Source organism: Lepidochelys olivacea, assembly GCF_965140295.1.
Source record: "Lepidochelys olivacea isolate rLepOli2 genome assembly, chromosome: 3".
Taxonomy (NCBI): domain Eukaryota; kingdom Metazoa; phylum Chordata; order Testudines; family Cheloniidae; genus Lepidochelys; species Lepidochelys olivacea.
In genome coordinates this window covers 155127139-155146007 of record NC_140413.1, presented here as the reverse complement: position 1 = coordinate 155146007, position 18869 = coordinate 155127139, and the positions used below count along the sequence as shown (strand labels likewise).

Here is an 18869-nt window from a genome sequence, read left to right as displayed (position 1 = left end):
CAGGTTGTTAATAAAACACTAGTTGGTTATTAGCTAGAAAGCAAGTGACTCGTACTGTTGCTTCACCCGTCAACCAAGGTTGTTTTCACGCACATTATTCCTTCACACACTGCCTGAAAGGAAATATTTCTCTGCAATAAAAATTCTTTCTGTATTTTTTACTCCCTTCCAGCTAATGCAAAACAGGAAGGCATAACACATTTCCTTTTATGGTTAAAAAAGATCAGACCAAGGTTCTTAATGTTCTTGGACAAGTGATGCCCACATTATTACCATAAACACTTTTTTGACTTAACACTGTTTGAAGAGGAAGATGATGCCTTGTATGCTCTAGGCCTAATAGATTTGTTAGGAAGATATATCCTGACAGACTTGCTTACCAGAATAAGGTCATTGATTAATCAGGCAGGGAGTCTATTAGAATCGCTGAATTAATGTATCTGAAGATGGTTACTTAAAAGGACATTATCAAGGTATTTTTATGATTTTTTAAAAATATTTTTCTTTTGATAACTTTCTTACTGCACAATTCTTTAGCTTCCATTATATCAGCAAACTGGTTTGTAATTGCAGAGTTGCTCATAATTGCACAGGGCTGTTCACTTTGATTATTATTTTTAAATAAACAAAAAGAACACAAGCATTTTGAGAATTCCCTTTTCTCTATGTAATAATTACATAAGACAGTGCAAACATATCTAAGCATGTAAGAGACAGAGAAGTAAATACTGGGACCTGTACCTTTAGAGCTTTGAACAGTAATATATCTCAAAGTCCAAAACCACAGTGAGCCTTTCTATGGCATATTGGAAACTCACACGATGGACTGATTTAAATAAAAGCAATTTAAATCACAGATTTTAATTTCTGTTTAAATGAGCAAAGTGGTCTTGGTCTTGATTTAAATAATCGATTTTAATGGTGCTTTGCATTTGTACTTTCTAGTTGTTTTCCTAAAGAAAGATTGATTCTCATTGTTTGGTAACCATTAAAACAGCTGAACTGCAAACAAATAGAGCCTTTAAACTAGATTTGGTGATTTGTTTTGCTAATCTGGAGGATACACTAAATCGATACACATCTATTTAAGCAATTATAGCTTAACTTACATATATTCAAATTCTTAACTTTTTACATTTTTATTATGTTAGAAATAGTGAATTATGCATTTTTATTTACTAGATGATGATTAAATTTTTTACTTGTGATCTATGCCAAGCAATATTTGGATGAAAATTTGAATTCAATTAAAAATGCACAAAAACAATTGGGGGAAAAAAAAACGACCTTAAAATTTGTTGGATAGATAAGGAAAAATAAAGTTTAACATAAAGTTATCAAAATATGTCATATTTAAAACAAGAAATATCTGTAGTTAGTGAATTGAACTGATTGTTTCTGATCACCATGCCCTTCAAGATTTTAGAATTAATAGATCTCATCCTCTCACACACAGTTTTTATTCGTAAATTTGAAGAGACTAACAAGCTTTCCTGCTTCTTTTCAACTCTCAATTGGTTTGTAAACTTTGAATTAACTAGTAATTGAACTGAACTAGTTGAATAAATTGAAAATGAAAAACATGGTTTCTGTACTGTAGAAGAGGCTGCCACTGTCAAAAGCTGGGTTGGCACTTCAACAACCTCTGGTTCCAGGTGCTTAGCCAGTGACTTTAAAACTTGGGAGCAAACATATAATGCTTAATATTATTATTTGTATTTAATTTAAACGATTTTAATAGGTGATAATAAGTTTAGACCTTAACACAGCTTGTCAGTTTTAAATTTAATTTTAAATAGATTTGCTTTTTAAAAAATAAACTGTATTTCATTTAAATAAAGAGATATTTTAATCATTAATTTTTATTCACCATGGAAACTCATGTTTAATTTCCTGACCGTCCTCATCCCTGGGGCACTTTCATCTCTACCACTTTCCATATTTTAGATTGTTTTCTGGTTTTCATTTTTCCAAGCTGAATCTCATATAGATCTTTTTCTTAGTAGGGTTCTAATTTCTCTAGGTTCCTACTATTTCACTTTCCTCACATATGGGTTTTTTTTTAAGATCATTTCTCTGAACTGATGACAACTGCACCAAAATAACTACAGAAATGTTACAAATAATAAAGATAGCACTGCCTATGATGGACCATGTAGCTGGTGGTTAATATATAAAGCCTAATTGCTTGAGTACTTCATTCTACATGGGCAGACCCTTCTAAACCTGATCTAGCATCATTATTGAGGTCAATACACTGGTCTGCAACTTAATCACAAAGTTTCCAGGAATTAATTAGGCTTTTAGTATAAAACAAAAAAGAATAATTACATGTGTCCAATGCTTATTAAGTAGCTGCTGCATTATAACACTACCACATTTGATGTTGTGCTAGCGTTATGTACAAAAATACCTGTATAGTTTGTGACTAAACTTAATGGTATTTGCTCCTCCTGAAACATTTACTATTATGATCAGAAGAAGTGGTAACTTTAAACAAACATTTACTTCATTTTATTTTTTAGGGGCGCTGATAAAACATGCAGTTTTAAATGTTCATACTACTAGTTTCAAATTGCTCCAGATTCGTGAATTCTCCAGTATGAGTCATGGCTGTATACAGCCCAACAACTTGCACTGTTTCTTTAAGCAGACCATCCTTTAATCCCCCTATTTTGAAATATCAAGTCAACAATGGGTTTAGGTTTTAAACATGTCAAAAGTTCAGTGCCTACTCCAAGATTTAAATTGTGATGTCTTAAGTGAATTCTTTATGTAAGATAAACAACGCTTCAGATCGGTACCTCTTCTGAAGTCTGTAGTCAAAGATAATTACAACATGGAACAAAAGCCAAAGTTTACTGAAATTTTAACAGGATTTTATATATATACTGTAAATATATAACACTCATACAACATATATATGAATAAACAAAGAACTACAGTTCTACCTCAGTGTATCATAAGTCTTCCATTTAAACAAATTCAAAACTATGGTGTAAAAGAAGATATTCAAATAAATATTTTAGCTTGAGTTTAGCTCTTTTTAACTCAGAGAGCACTGACAGTCAGGTCTGGGTTCTCTTCCTTACTCTGCCACTGATTGTCTATGTGACTGAGAAAGTCACTAAACTTTTCTCATGCCTCAGTGTCTCCACCAGTGAAATAGGGATATTATTTTTGTTACTCACAGGAGTAGTGTGAAGCATGATTAATCTTTACTGTGCTTTGAGATATTTGGATGGAAGATGCTATAAAACTGCTAAGTATTATTTTTGAAATGTTAAGTGACATTTAATATACTCTATTTCAGCAAGTCTTATCGTTCCCCGTTAAAAACCTCATCCTGAGCACTAATGAGTACTTGCAATTATCACTGGAGTCAATGGAAGCTGGGGGTACTCTATGTTTCTCGAAATCAGGATCCAAATTATCCTGAATAGAACTGGTCATAAATTTTCCATGAGGAAAATCAAAATGATTGCTAAACAGCTGCCTGCCTAACTCTCTGCCTCTCAGCCCCCTCCGCGGGACCCGAAGAGGCAGAGAGCTTGGGTGGCTCAGCCTCATTGCCAGCTCCAGCTGCCAGAAAAGCAGACAGCTAGAAAGCTCAGCCTCCCAACCAGCTCTGGGTCCACAGAAGCACAAAGCCAGAGTGTGTCCAGTCTCCATGCCTCTCCCCAGCTCTCGGGCCAGACAGGTTGAGCATCCAGTCAGGCAGAAAGTAAAACTGACAAGAGCCTTCCAGGCAGCCAGCTGAAAAATTCCATTTAGGGACTTCTGAAACAGAATTTTTCTTGAAATCCCCTTCTGGGAAAATTTTTGCAGTTTTGACATTTTTCCCTAGTTCAGGACAAAATATTTTTCAAAAATATAAAATTTTTCACAAGAAGGGATTTCTATTTTCTGGCCAGTTCTAGTCCTGAATATTTTAAAAAACAAAGTGTAGAACTTTGGACTGAATTTTTGTAAACACTAATTTTCACTGTGTGCATAATAACGTATTTGGATAACAGAATAGGCATATCCCACCAGAAAGTCTGGAGCAGAAAAACTGACATATGCGTAGCTGATCCATCCACTTTTTTCTAAATTATTGGGCCAAGTCCTGTGAGATACTAGGAGACCTCAATACTAATGCAAATCATTGGTAATTAAGGACACAAGACCACAAAACACCCAGCTTAAAGCACCAAAATCAGTGGAAGATGTGGTCCACAAAAAACAAAACAAAACAAAACAAACCTGAAGGGCTTGTCTACAGAGGGAAACTATTCTGAAATCATAGAATCGTAGGCCTGGAAGGGACCTCGAGAGGTCATCTAGTCCAGTCCCCTGCATTCATGGCAGGACTAATTATTATCTAGACCATCCCTGACAGGTGTTTGTCTAACCTGCTCTTAAAAATCTTCAGTGATGGAGATTCCACACCCTTCAAGCAAGGGCGTGAATTTAAAGCACAACTCTTTTGAACTAGCTCTCCATGTGGATTAAGCTAAACCACATACAGGCACTCTGCGTGGAACATGAGTGTCCACATGGGGAGCCAGTGTGCAAGAACTGTTGCAGAATAGCTATTCCTGGCTATTATCCGTGTAGAGATGCCCTAAGTAGAAATAACATTCTGAAACCATTTAAGTTGCAATCTCTCTGTGCCTTAGTTCCCCTTCTGTAAATTGGACATAACACTTCTCTACCATACAAAGGTGTTGTGATGGATAAATTAATTAATACTTGTGAGATGCTCAATATGGTGATGGTGGCCATATAAGTAGATAGAGACACAGACACATCAAAGTGGAATGCACAGGGGAACTTCCATATAAATTGTCCAATGCTTGCTAATTTTATAACAGAGTAGACAGATGAAAATTAAACAAGCTTTATGATTTATAAAAGTCCTTAGTCTGGTTGAAATGAGATGGAATTAACGATTTTATCTAGGGCACACACATTATAAATGCTAAAGCAGTGAAAATACTCATTTGGAACTAACTTCTCTATTCTTTGTTAACCAACCTACTGTCCTCAGGGCTCTTGAAAACGAGTAGCTGATGATTTATATAAGATCAGAAAGACATCAGTCAGCTAAGATGATTCTTCACATCTGTCTAGCATTTTTCAAGACCCTAAAACGTTTTTCAGTACAACAGAGGAAATCTGCTGGCTCAGTACAAACTGGTTTAGACATACAGAAATAGAGGTGGGGGAGAGGGGACATATTATTTGCAGAAATTCTTGATGTGATGAGCATTAACCCGGAAATCGGTAAGACTGGTGGGAGATACCAAAGTTATTGGTTTAACTTTATTTCATCCTCTTCTTCCTTGAGGTACAGTGCTTCCTGTCTGCAGTACGCAGCTATATTTAAAAACATAAGGATTTATGCATTGCAAAATTCATTATGAAACTGGGAACCAAAGTTTACTTCAAGAGCATCCAAATTTTGCCCAAATGAGGGCTGCACTGGCAAACTGTCAAGAGCCGTGGGGTGCACCAAATTGCACAAAATGAAACAGACTAATGCCATACTCATCTTTCACCTGGACATGCATCTTGCAGAGATTACGGGTTCTAGCATACAACAGCAGTACAGGTTCCAGCATAAAAATGTTTAGTGGTTAAAGTAAGGGAGTAAGAATCAAGAGATCTGATTCCATTTCTGTCTCTTCCACAGACTTGCTATGACATGCTGGACCGCTTAGTTGTTTCTTTACCTTATTTACCCATCTGTAAACCCCTTCCTCAGAGGGATACTGTGAAACAATTCATGTCTGTAATACTTTCATATCCTCAGATGGAAGATGCTGTAGAAGTGCAAAGCTTTATGTAGCATTATAGGGAAGGAACACCATATTTCTTTGGCAGAAGTTAGTGGAAACATCCTTGCTCTGTATCCTTTTGGGGACAGGGAACCAAACAGCACAACATGCTGCATTAGTGATCTTTGTACTTTATTGTGTAGTGTCATAAGTTACACATTTTCTAGATCAGTTACATACAAAACATTTGATGGCTCACTGATTAGACAACAAAGCTCTTAAAACAAGTTTTAGTCTTAAAGCTTTACACCTATGAAACCAAATCAAGGTAGGATAAAATACTGACCAGCAACTTTTTGAATAACAATTAAGAAACAAAACATGCACTAGACTGCCTTTATAAGGGGAAATGTATATCATCTCCTTAACTGGAGGTGATATACATCAATCTTAAGTGATAATAAGTACGGTACCACTAATACATCTATAGCCCTTACAATGTATAATGCCATTTTCACATGTGGAAGTACTTCAGTGCCACAACAGCTGTGATGCTGCAGTGCTCATTCCAATCCCCACTGTAGGCAATGGAAAGACATCCACTAACTTTAAGGGGCTCTGGATCAGACCCTTACTGTTTAGTGACAGGATGTGATGGCTACACTAGTAAAAGAAGCCCTGCTGATGGGCTTAGTGGATTATTGCCACACTTACAACGTCTTTTCTGTGATTTTTGAAAGGCTATATTATCTACAAGCAGAGAAATTAACTCATTTGGAATCTAAAGCAAATGTGCAATAAAAAAATTCAAGAAGTTAATTCTATTTCAGACCATTGTATACTGCTTGTTTTGTGCAATGTGATTGGACAAGAAGGGGGGATGAGGCGGGAGGCGCTATCATTATGTAATAACCTGCAATTATTTTTATGGCAACTGCATTCCAGTCTTCTTACCCAATATACACAGTGCTAATGTACAGCAATGGCACAAATTACACGTTCTAACAGAGGAGTAAAATTGAAGCAAGTCACGCAATGTAATGTGTTTGTGAACTCCCCCACCTGATGTGACAAAGCTTATTAAAATACAAAAGCTAGTCTGCTTAGCTTCTTATTTTTCTTAAGTTTCTTAAACAAAAACAAAAAACACCTAAACCAAACAAGAATTCTATCTCAGCTCATTTCAGAATACCAAAGTAGTATTTCTATCAGACAGTAGGAAAATCCAAACTAAAATTATGTGGCTACAATTAGATTTTTGATATCATATAACTGCATAACTTGATGGTTCTTTTTCCCAGTGCTACAATTATAAAAACAAAATAAAATGTTTAAGCACTAAATAGATGTCATTAGGAATTTAGTTGATTATGACTATGAAGGATTATGATTCATATGAAAACAATAACCTATAAAAGTCATCAACTGTGCTGGATGAGCTCTTCCAGTGACAGATCTCATCAAGAAAATCTGCTAATAAAATACAGACAAAGCTGGTTAAAAAAAATTCCTGTTGAGTTTCAGCATATGGAGTTCAGGTACTCCTGACACTGACATATTTTGCATGTTTTTAGCTGCTGACTACTAAAAACAATGAGGTTGATGTGAAAAAGCTGGAGCTAATAAGATTTGGCAAGCACCAAGGAAATAGCACAGATTTTTTTTTTACAAAATGTAATAAAAATGTTCTGTGTATGGAACACCTTTAGCTCAATATTTACTATTGTTTCACCTGCCTTGAAATGGGGACTACAAACAGTTGGATAAATGGACTAAAATGTTGTCCAGTTCCACTGTAGCTTCTGTGTTGCGAGTATGGCAGTGAACTGAGGCCTTGATGTATTCGCAGGTCCAGAGCGGACAGGAAGCCTTTCGGGATCCATGCATCAGTCCTACAGGCCAATGGAAACGATGCCAGCTCTTGCTGGCTCGAATTGTGGACTGCTTGTGACATCCCAAACAAAGACCTGATTGAAGACCCAATGAAAGCAGTCCTGGGATTCTACCTATCCAGTAGGTAGTGGACTGCACTTAACCGCACTCAGACCTAATGCATGGACAGTGTGGATATCTCCTCCACAAATGGAAAATCAAAGAATCACGAAATTGTGACTGTGGTGGGGTAAATACTACGCAACACTTCACAGAAAACTGCCCCATTCACACTTACAGTGGTGGCATAAGGGGGATCCACCTAGCTGCCCTAGAAATATTAGAATGTCTTTCAAATCTCATGATTCAATTATATCAGCCAATTGCTTTTCAAAATGCCATATGGAAGAAGACTGCAGCTTCTTTACATGCTTTTGGATCTTCTATTCAAAATGCTATTTGAAAACATGCTAAAGCAAGTTAGGGAATTTTCAGTGAATTGTGGCATGCACCCTTACATCTTTTCAAGTAACTGCACACTACAGGGTTTGTTCTTCCTCTTTCTCCAGTGACAGATGCACAGCATAGGACTCCGTATTACAGTGTGATGGTTTCAGTCCTCTCTGCGCTAATACAAAGAGGGAATTAAACACCCTCTTACATCAGTTATGTGGTTTACATCATGTTGCATTTTTACAAACATAATTAACACAAACTACAACACTGGTAAGTGACTAAAACTGTTAAACCACAAAAGTAAAGAAACTGCACAAGCAAAAGTTCCTTAGAACCCATATATTATACTTAACATTCCCACAGATTCCTTTTGTTTGTCTACTTCTTTTGAATACTCACAAGTAAATGTACACAAGCACTATCATCTTCTTTGCATGGAATTTGGTCTGTCTCATAAACAAAGTTCTACCACAGTCTTTAACACAGATTTCTAAATGATGAAGTCACCGTAGGGATTAAACAGCAAATATGTTCTTATCTTTGATGATAAACCTTCTGCACTGACAGCACAGAACGCAGTGCTTGGCCCCTGGCAGTGTGTCTAGCCAATGTCTGTTATTCGTTCCACTTCTTAAAGATATGGATTGAATACCATTACTATGTTCATAAAAGAAAAATGAAAACACATTTGTGCAAAACTAAAAATACGTGCCCTTTACATATTTCATTCATATCTGATTAGTTGGAGATATAAAAGCATCTGAAAAATTATACCGGAATTGGTCAGAACTGCATAGCTACGATTGGGGGCAGACCCTGGCTACCCACTGAAGCACACCAACCTTGCATAAAAACTAGGAAATTAACACATACAACAACTGCATTTAGTGACCCAATTAAGTCTACATTAGGACACACCATCCACTTCAAACCTTGAAAATACATATATAAGACATTAACGGAAGTCTCCTGTGTACTTTGCTGGTTTCTTGTTGCCTACAACACTGTTGATAAACTATCATTTCATAAGGCATTCACTTAGATCTCCATGGACACCAAAAAGCTATACATTCCCTAACTTTATTATGCTTACACTCAACATAAAACCTTAATGGCAACCTTAGTATTTGAAAGCAGATTAAATTCCTAAATGAATAAACTGGGTGACAGTCACATATGCTGGTCTGTTGATGCAGGAGAGTATGAAATCATCATTAAGGTTTTGTGTTTGAGTGCAAGTTTGATGAAGCTGGGGTATATATTGCTTTTCGGTATCTATTGGAGCTGGAATCCCAATTGGCCTGGTCTACACTACGAGTTTATGTCGGATTTAGCAGTGTTAAATCGAATTAACCCTGCCCTCACCCACACAACGAAGCCATTTTTTTCAACATAAAGGGCTCTTAAAACTGATTTCTGTACTCCTCCCCAATGAGGGGATTAGCGCTGAAATTGACATCGCCATTTCGAATTAGGGTTAGTGTGGATGCAATTTGAAGGTTTTGGCCTCCAGGAGCTGTCCCACAGTGCACCCCTGTGATTGCTCTGGACAGCACTCTGAACTCGGATGCACTGGCCATGTATACAGGAAAAGCCCCGGGAACTTTTGAACCTCATTTCCTGTTTGGCCAGGTGAGCTCATCAGCACAGGTGACCATGCAGTCCCAGAATCAAAAAAGAGCTCCAGCATGGACTGAATGGGAGGTACTGGATCTGATCGCTGTATGGAGAGAGGAATCCATGCTATCAGAACTACTTTCCAAAAGATGAAATGCCAAAACATTTAAAAAAATCTCCGAGGCCATGAGGGACAGAGGCTACAGCAGGGACACAACACAATGCTGCGTGAAACTTAAGGAGCTCAGACAAGCATACCAGAAAACCAAAGAATCAAACGGACACTCCGGGACAAACGGACACTTCTACGCTGAGCTGCTTGCAATTCTGGGGGGGGGGTGCGCCACCATCACTACCCCACCCCTGTTCGTGGACTCGGATGATGGGATGGGGTACTCTTCGCCATGCCTGAGGATTTTGCGGATGGGGAAGATGAGGAGGAGGAGGACGAGCTTGAGGAGAGCACTCAGCACACCATTCTCCCCGACAGCCAGGATCTTTTTATCACCCTGATTGAAATACCCTCCCAACCCAACGAAGCTGGAGAAGGGACCTCTGGTGAGTGTACCTTTTAAAATATAGTACATGTTATAAAAGCAAGCATTTTTTAATGATTAAGTAGCCTGAGGACTTGGGATGGATTCGTGGCCAGTACAGCTACTGGAAAAGTCTGTTAACGTGTCTGGGGATGGAGGGGAAATCCTCCAGGAACATCTCCATGAAGCTCTCCTGGAGGTACTCTAAAAGCCTTTGCAGAAGGTTTCTGGGGAGATCAGCCTTATTCCGTCGTGCATGGTAGGGCACTTTATCACGCCATGCTAGTAGCAAGTAATCTGGTATCACTGCATGACAAAGCCTGGCATTCAAGCAACATCCGTTCTTTATCTCTCTGTGTTATCCTCAGAAGAGTGATATCGTTCATGGTAACCTGGTTGAAATAGGGGAATTTAATTAAGGGGACATTCAGAGGTGGCCGTTCCCACTGGGCTGTTTGCCTGTGGCTGAAAAGAAATCCTCCCCGCAGTTAGCCACGTGGTGCAGGACTGGGGGGTTGGGGTGGGGCGGAATTGGCACTGAGCTGTTTGCGTTTGGCTAGCAAGGATCTTCCTGCGCGGTGGGGGGAGGGGTAAAGCAATCATCCCAGAGAATTGGATGGGGGGGGCGGGGTTAGTTTGGTTTCTGCTGCTGCACGTTAACAGGAAAACCGCAGCACTAAATGGCCAACTCAACGTGCTTTGCTTGGTATGGGAGAGGGGGGCACTGCTGTTATGAAGGTTGCAGAAGCCTCCAAGCCGAATTCTGTTGCCCAGCACTGCATGTGTGATCTCTAACACCAAAGCCGCAAGCACTCAATATATGATGCAAAATGTGACCTTGTACCAAAATCACATGTGCTATGTAATGTGAATAGTGTTGTTCACCATGAAAGAGTACAGCCATTGTTCTGTAAAATGTATCTTTTAAAATACTTCACTCCCTTTTTTTCCTCCAGCAGCTGCAAATGTTTCAAGCCTCCCCGCTCCATCCCAAAGGCTATCTCAGATAAGGCGGTGAAAAAAACGCACGCACGATGACATGTTCTCTGAGCTCATGCAGTCGTCCGGCACTGACAGAGCTCAGCAGAATGTGTGGAGGGACACAATAGCAGACTACAGGAAAGTGGCCAATGAACGTGAGGAGAGGTGGTGGCAGTTAGATCAGAGGAGGCATGAGGCAACGCTGGGGCTACTGCGGGATCAAACGGACATGCTCCGGCATCTGGTGGAGGGTCAGGAATGGCAGCAGGAGCACAGACTGCCGCTGCAGCCCCTGTTTAACCGCCCTCCCTCCTCCCCAAGTTCCATAGCCTCTTCGCCCAGACACCCAAGAACGCGGGGGGGGGGGGGGGGGGGTCTGGGCACCCAACCACTCCACCCCAGTGGACAGCCCAAGCAACAGAAGGCTGTCATTGAAGAAGTTTTAAAGTGGCCTTTTCCTTCCCTCCTACCCTCCTCCCACACCCCACCCAGGCTACCTTGTGAGTTATCCCCCTATCTGTGTGACGAATTAATAAAGAATGCATGAATTTGAAACAACAATGACTTTATTGCCTCAGCAAGTGGTGATCGAAGGGGGGAGGGCAGGCGGCTTACAAGGAATTTAGAGGCAACCAAGGGGGCGGGTTTTCATGAAGGAGAAACAAACAGAAGTGTCACACAGTACCTGGCCAGTCATGAAACTGGTTTTCAAAGCTTCTCTGATGCGCAGCACTTCCTACTGTGCTCTTCTAACCGCCCTGGTGTCTGGCTGCGCGTATTCAGCAGCCAGATGATTTGCATCAACCTCCCACCCCGCCATAAATCTCTCCCCCTTACTCTCATAGAGATTGTGGATCACACAGCAAGCAGTAATAACAATGAGAATATTAGTTTCGCTGAGGTCTGAGCGAGTCAGTAAACTGCGCCAGTGACCCTTTAAACGTCCAAATACACTCTACCACTATTCTGCACTTGCTCAGCCTATAGTTGAACAGCTCCTTACTACTGTCCAGGGTGCCTGTGTATGGCTTCATGAGCCATGGCATTAAGGGGCAGGCTGGGTCCCCAAGGATAACTATAGGCATTTCAATATCCCCAACAGTTATTTTCTGGTCTGGGAAGTAAATCCCTTCCTGCAGCCGTTTAAACAGACCAGAGTTCCTGAAGACGCGAGCGTCATGAACCTTTCCCGGCCATCCCACTTTGATGTTGGTGAAACGTCCCTTGTGATTCACCAGTGCTTGCAGCACTATTGAAAAGTACGGTTTATGTACTGGCTGCCAAGGTGGTCTGGTCCCAAGATAGGGATATGCGTTCCCTCTATAGCCCCACCACAGTTAGGGAATCCCACTGCAGCAAAGCGATCTAGTATGACCTCCACATTTCCCAGAGTCACTACCTTTGATAGCAGTAGCTCAATGATTGCGCTGGCTACTTGCATCACAGCAACCCCCACAGTAGATTTGCCCACTCCAAATTGATTACCGACTGACTGGTAGCTGTCTGGCGTTGCAAGCTTCCACAGGGCTATTGCCACTCGCTTTTGAACTGTGAGGGCTGCTCTCATCTTGGTATTCTTGCGCTTGAGGGCAGGGGAAAGCGAGTCACAAATTTCCACAAAAGTGCCCCTACGCATGCGAAAGTTTCAGAGACACTGGGAATTATCCCAAACCTGCAACACGATGTGGTCCCACCACTCTGTGCTTGTTTCCCGGGCCCAGAATCGGCATTCCATGGCATGAGCCTGCTCCAGTAACACCATGATCTCCAAATTGCTGGGAACAGTGGTTTTACAGAAATCTGTGTTCATGTCCTCATCACTGCGCTTCCGTCACCTCCTTGCCTGGTTTTTCAGGTGCTGATTCTGCATAAACTGCACGATAACGTGCGAGGTATTTACAATGGTCATAACTGCTGCGGTGAGCTGAACAGGCTCCATGCTTGCTGTGCTATGGCGTCTGCTCAGGCAATCCAGGGAAAAGGGCGATTGTCTGCTATTGCTCTGACGGAGGGAGGGGCGACTGACAACATGGCTTACAGGGTTGGCTTAGAGGGAATTAAAATCAACAAAGGGGGTGGCTTTGCATCAAGGAGAAACAGAATGGCCCCCTCAAGGATAGAACTCAAAACCCTGGGTTTAGCAGGCCGTTGATTTCACGGAGGGAAGGAGGGAGGAAGGGAGGAGAAAACGAATACAAAATAAATCTGATCTATTTCTTGTTTTGATCCACTTCATCTATCTTTATACATCTTGCTGGCAGCAGACGGTGCAGTACGACTGCTGGCCATGGTCGTCTCCTGGCTGCTCATTAGAAGACGGTGCAGTAGGACTGCCGGCAGGACTGAATGGCCATGAGACGAAACTTAAAAGGGAAATGACCTGGCTGAGTCACTCCCATGTTTGCCCAGGCGCCCCTGACCGACCTCACCGAGGTTGGCTAAAAGAGCACCCTGGAGTACGGTGACGATGGCTACCAGTCATACTGCACTGTCTGCTGCCAAAAGACAATGAGCTGCTGTGTAGCTGTGTAGCAATGCAGTACCATGTCTGCCAGCACCCAGGAGACATATGGTGATGGTGAGCTGAGCAGGCTCCATGCTTGCCGTGGTATGGTGTCTGCACGGGTAACCCAGGAAAAAAGGCGCGAAACGATTGTCTGTCGTTGCTTTCACGGAGGGAGGGAAGGAGGGAAGGAAGCGGGAGCCTGACGATATGTACCCAGAACCACCCGCAACAATGTTTTTGCCCCATCAGGCACTGGGATTTCTACCCAGAATTCAAAGGGGTGGCAGAGACTGCAGGAACTGTGGGATAGCTACCCACAGTGCAACGCTCCGGAAGTTGACAGTTGCCTCGGTACTGTGGACACACTCCACCGACTAAATGCCAACTAAATGCACTTAGAGCATTTGTGTGGGGACACACACAATCGACTGTATAAAAACGCTTTCTACAAAACCGACTTCTATAAATTCGACCTAATTTCCTAGTGTAGACATGGCCTCACAGAGCATAGGAGCATATTATTGTGAAAGTGAGTGGCAAGGAACACAACAGACTTCTCCCTTATCTTATTTCCATGGTTTCAAGACTTTGGGTTGGTGTGGTGTGTCCTAACACAAGCTTTACTATCACTAAACAAAGCTTTTGTGTTACTAATACCAGCATATGTTTAAGACTACACTGCTCCTCTCAAATGGAATTGACTGATTACTTATAAACAAAATTACATCCCCAAAACTTACTAATTAGCAGTACAGTAGAACCTCAGAGTTATGAACACCTTGAGAACGGAGGTTGTTCATAACTCTGAAATGTTCATAATTCTGAACAGAACGTTATGGTTGCTCTTTCAAAAATTTATAACTGAACATTGACTTACTACAGCTTTGAAACTTTACTATGCAGAAGAAAAATGCTGCTTCCCCCTCTCCCCCCCCTCCTTGTTTTTTAGTAGTTTACATTTAACATAGTACTGCGCTGTATTTACTTTTTTGGTGGTGGTGGTGATCTTTGCTGCTGCCTCATTATCCAAATGAGGTGTATGGTTGACTGGTCAGTTCATAACTCTGAGGTTCTACTGTTCTATGATGTAGAATCTGTAATTATAAGTCAGACTACCCTCTCACTTGATCTAACTATTTCCTTTACTGAAAATGGAAAATTCCACAAGTCTCTGTGGATAACAAGCACCCCTCCTTTCATTCATCTTATGCTATTCAATTCACGCAAAATAGTAAAACTGCATTATTTAAACAAGTGTGACAGACCCAGACCAGTGGGGTACAGGAGTCTGGTAGAAGGCAAATATACTGGCCACTGGATGAACAGTTTTCTGTTCCCTGAGTGACCAGAGCAGGGGCTGCACTAGAGCAATCAAAAACCTGCTAGAACCAATTAAGACAGGCAAGCCAATTAAGACACCTGGAGCCAATTAAGAACATACTAGAATCAATTATGGCAGGTAGACTAATCAGGACACCTGGTTTAAAAAGGACCTCCCATCAGTTAGGGGAGGGTGTGCAAGGAGTGAGAAAGTGTGGTGCTGGAGGACTGAGGAGTACGGGAGTGTTCAGGCTTCAGGAGAAAGATCCTGCGGTGAGGATAAAGAAGGTGTTGGGAGGAGGCCATGGGGAAGTAGCCCAGGGACTTGTAGCTGTCACGCAGCTGGTACAAGAGACACTGTAGACAGTTGCAATCCACAGGGCCCTGGGCTGGAACCCGGAGTAGAGGGCGGGCCTGGGTTCCCTCCATCCCCCTCAACTCTCTATTTGAGACAAGAGGAGGTGACCTGGACTGTGGGTCCCACCAGAGGGGAAGGTCCCTGGCTGATCCCCTGACCAACTAGGTGGGTCCGCAGAGACTGCGGGGATTGTTCTCCTCCCTTTCCACATGCTGGCTAGTGATGAGGTTGGCTGAGTGAAGCAGGTTTGAGCCACTAGCAAAAGTGGCCAAACTGAGGGCTGCCGTGAATCTCTGAGGCAAGCAAATCTGCCAATAAGTGCAGGACCCACCAAGGCAGAGGAGGAACTTTGTCACACAAGATAATGAATATCACATTCAGATCTTTTCAGCTAACCTGAAACACTGCTACTACAACTTCTACTGAGACCTTAGTCAGACCAAACTCCCATTAAAAAAGAATTTTACCTGAGTAAAACTTGAGACAGGACTTCAGGATTTATCCTAGTATTAACTTATATGGGCACAATCCTGAAAGGTGGTGATGTGATGTGCTAACTACCCTCAAGCTGATGGGAGATGAGGACAATCAGCACCTCTCAGAACTGGAACTTTATGTACCACTACAAAATTACCAAAGACAAAGGGCTGGATTCTCCAGTCCACCAAGTTTACTTTGCACCACTTACTTAGCACAAAATGAATTTACAAGGGAGTGTGATTGTCACTGGAGAACTCTCCCTGGGTAGGGGGAATCTCCATCAGCATAAAGTAGGTCGAGGTAGCTCTGGTAAAGCCAACCCACTGCAAGTATAACTGGCGTCAAGGTTCGGTGAATGAGAATCAGAAAGTCGCGTCTAGCCCCCTGACAGCAGGGAGTTCCCTTTCATTTCAGGTGCAGTGGAGAATCAAGCCACAATCATTTATGGACATGATCCAAAGCCCATTGAAGTCAATGGAAAGACTGCCATTGACTTCAATGGGGTCTGGATCAAGTCCTTAAGGAGGAAGTTGTTATTGTACAGCATTATGGGGAAAATTTTGCAAGGCATTCATGTGATTTGTCTTAAATTCACATTTTTGAAAAGCTCAAGTTAATTAGCAACAGTAAATCAAAGATTTATTTCAGTCAAAAAATTCAAATTTTATGGGATTTCTGGGTATTCATTTCAACAGTCATAAAAGCATGCCTTAAGTTATTTGAAAAAAAAAAACTGCAAATATTTCCTTTTGGATTAGAATAGAACAGCAGAATTCCAATGAATACTTTACAGCCTTTCAATTACAGTACAATTATTTATAACTTTACAGCCAGATTTCACAAGTTTAAGCAAAAGATTTTATTTCTAAAAGCTGCTAATAATATGTGATTTCTGGAAAACAAAAATCACTAAAACAGGTACACAATTCCGAACCATTCCTTCAGAGATTCTGCACAAAATCCTTACCTTGCAGTCAGCCTCCATATTTATAGTCATTTTGCAAGAATGTAGGGTGAATTAATAACTGCTACAGTATTTTGTACTTGCTGAAATAGGATGTTATTGATCAATATCAGCCTAACAGTGTTGTCTCATAACTCAGCATGGCCAGAAAACAAATTAAAAATAAATGTCAAAATTTTCCAATTTCCACCTCAGTAAACAGAATTTTAAAAGGTTTCCTAATGCAATTCACATGGCAAAATATATGCCTAAAAGATGCTAGCAAAAAAGAAGAGCTAGCAAAAAAGAGCTAACAAAATATTTCAAACCCTAACTTTACAGGGGAAAATATATATCTACAGATATACCTACATTTTCAAAATACACAGCTAGCCACCTTTCCTAAGAATAGAGGAGAAATCAACCATGCCACTTAAATAATTAGATTTTTTTCAAAAGTCTTCTATTCAGAGATCATCAGAAAAATATCTTACATCTAAATACCTACATCTTATCCAGCCATAATACCATAGTCTCAAACTATTTCCTTAAAGCTCCTTCTCCATGGTTACAATGTTCGATTCCTTTGCAAAACACTTTAATTCTCTCTTTAAATCCTCACAACAGTTACCATTTTCAAAGTGTCTCTGACCTCTGTCTTTCAAGAGTCACCAGTAGTAGGTTAGGCAGCATATATTTAACCTTGGGCTTGATCCTGAAGTTGTTTCAATATGCAGTCAGTGAGAATTTTGCATAAGAAAAGAACGCATGATCGGGTACAAGGCTCTCATATTCAATTCAGTAAGTAAAAAGTATAGTTTTGCAAAGAAAAAATATGGAAATTTGTCTTTGCTGCAAGTGCATTTTCATTATGTTTAATCCTTTCTTTCTGAACCATTCTTTTGTTCGTAATATACAAGATCAGATGCTTTTTATTTGCTTCTAATATGAAGCAATATGCCTAAAAAAATCCCACAATCATTAATGTCATAATCTATTAATGATCCAAATGATGGCTGTTATACTTTCAGTCTGCAAGAATTGGATCAGTTTTTACATCTGAATGGTTTTTAAGGAAGAGACTATTGTCTAAGACAGCACCTCTGGTAGTTACATTTTCATGTGGATCTTATTGGCATTCATACTCTTATTTTTATACCCACTACTGTTCTTAGAATTCAGGAAGCCAGCTGAACTCAATTCAAAATTAATACAGTAACTACTTTAAACATGATCCGTTCCTTCAGTCTCTCTGATACTTAAAACTCCATTTATATTTGACCATCATTTCAAATTGCTATTCTTTGAAGAACGAAAATGCTCTCACCACAATTGATAGAGAATAGATAGCAGACATCCCCATGAATCAAGAGGAGACTGTACCCCAAAGCTTTAGTAGCACTACTAAGAGTTTTCTCAACAATGCAACTCTTCAAACAAGAGCATAACCTTTCAATGAAGAGCTTTAAAGAGATATGTCCTGTATTTGATCAGCTAGTGAGAAACTGGTGAGAATTCAGAGAAGAGCACCAAAAAAAAAAAAAAATCAGGAGTCTAGAAGGACTGATTTATGACAAAAGATTAAATAACTACAGCTTGTTTAGGGGACAGTGTGTGTTTGTGTGGAGAAGTAGCAGTGAAGGGCCAGGAGAGAAGAGACATAGGACATGTTTACACTGCAGCTGGGGGTGTTCTTTCCAGCTCAGATAGATGTGCAGGCACTAGCTTTCATCAAGCTCGCATGCTAAAAACAGCAGTATAGACACAAGGGCGCAGGTGGTAGCACAGGCTAGTTGTCAAGTACATACATAGGATCTCGGTTGGGACTGTACTCAAAGTAGCTAGCGTGTGGTGCTGTCATTGCTGCCATGGCCACACTGCTATTTTTAGCGCATAGCTCAATGACCGCTAGCGCATGTACATCTACCTGAGCTGGAAATGTCACCTCCAGCTGCAGCCTATAAATATTTGAAGGGTATAAACACAAAAGAGGAAGTAAAATTATTCAGCATACTAAAGAGTATAACCAGGATAATGA

General features: G+C 40.7%; 1 protein-coding gene across 5 annotated transcripts in view; it reads right to left on the bottom strand.

Annotated features, from left to right (window-relative positions):
- Window positions 1-18869, bottom strand: part of BABAM2 (BRISC and BRCA1 A complex member 2) — a 307233-nt gene that overhangs the window by 159220 nt on the left and 129144 nt on the right. The gene's annotated exons all lie outside the window — the stretch shown is intronic.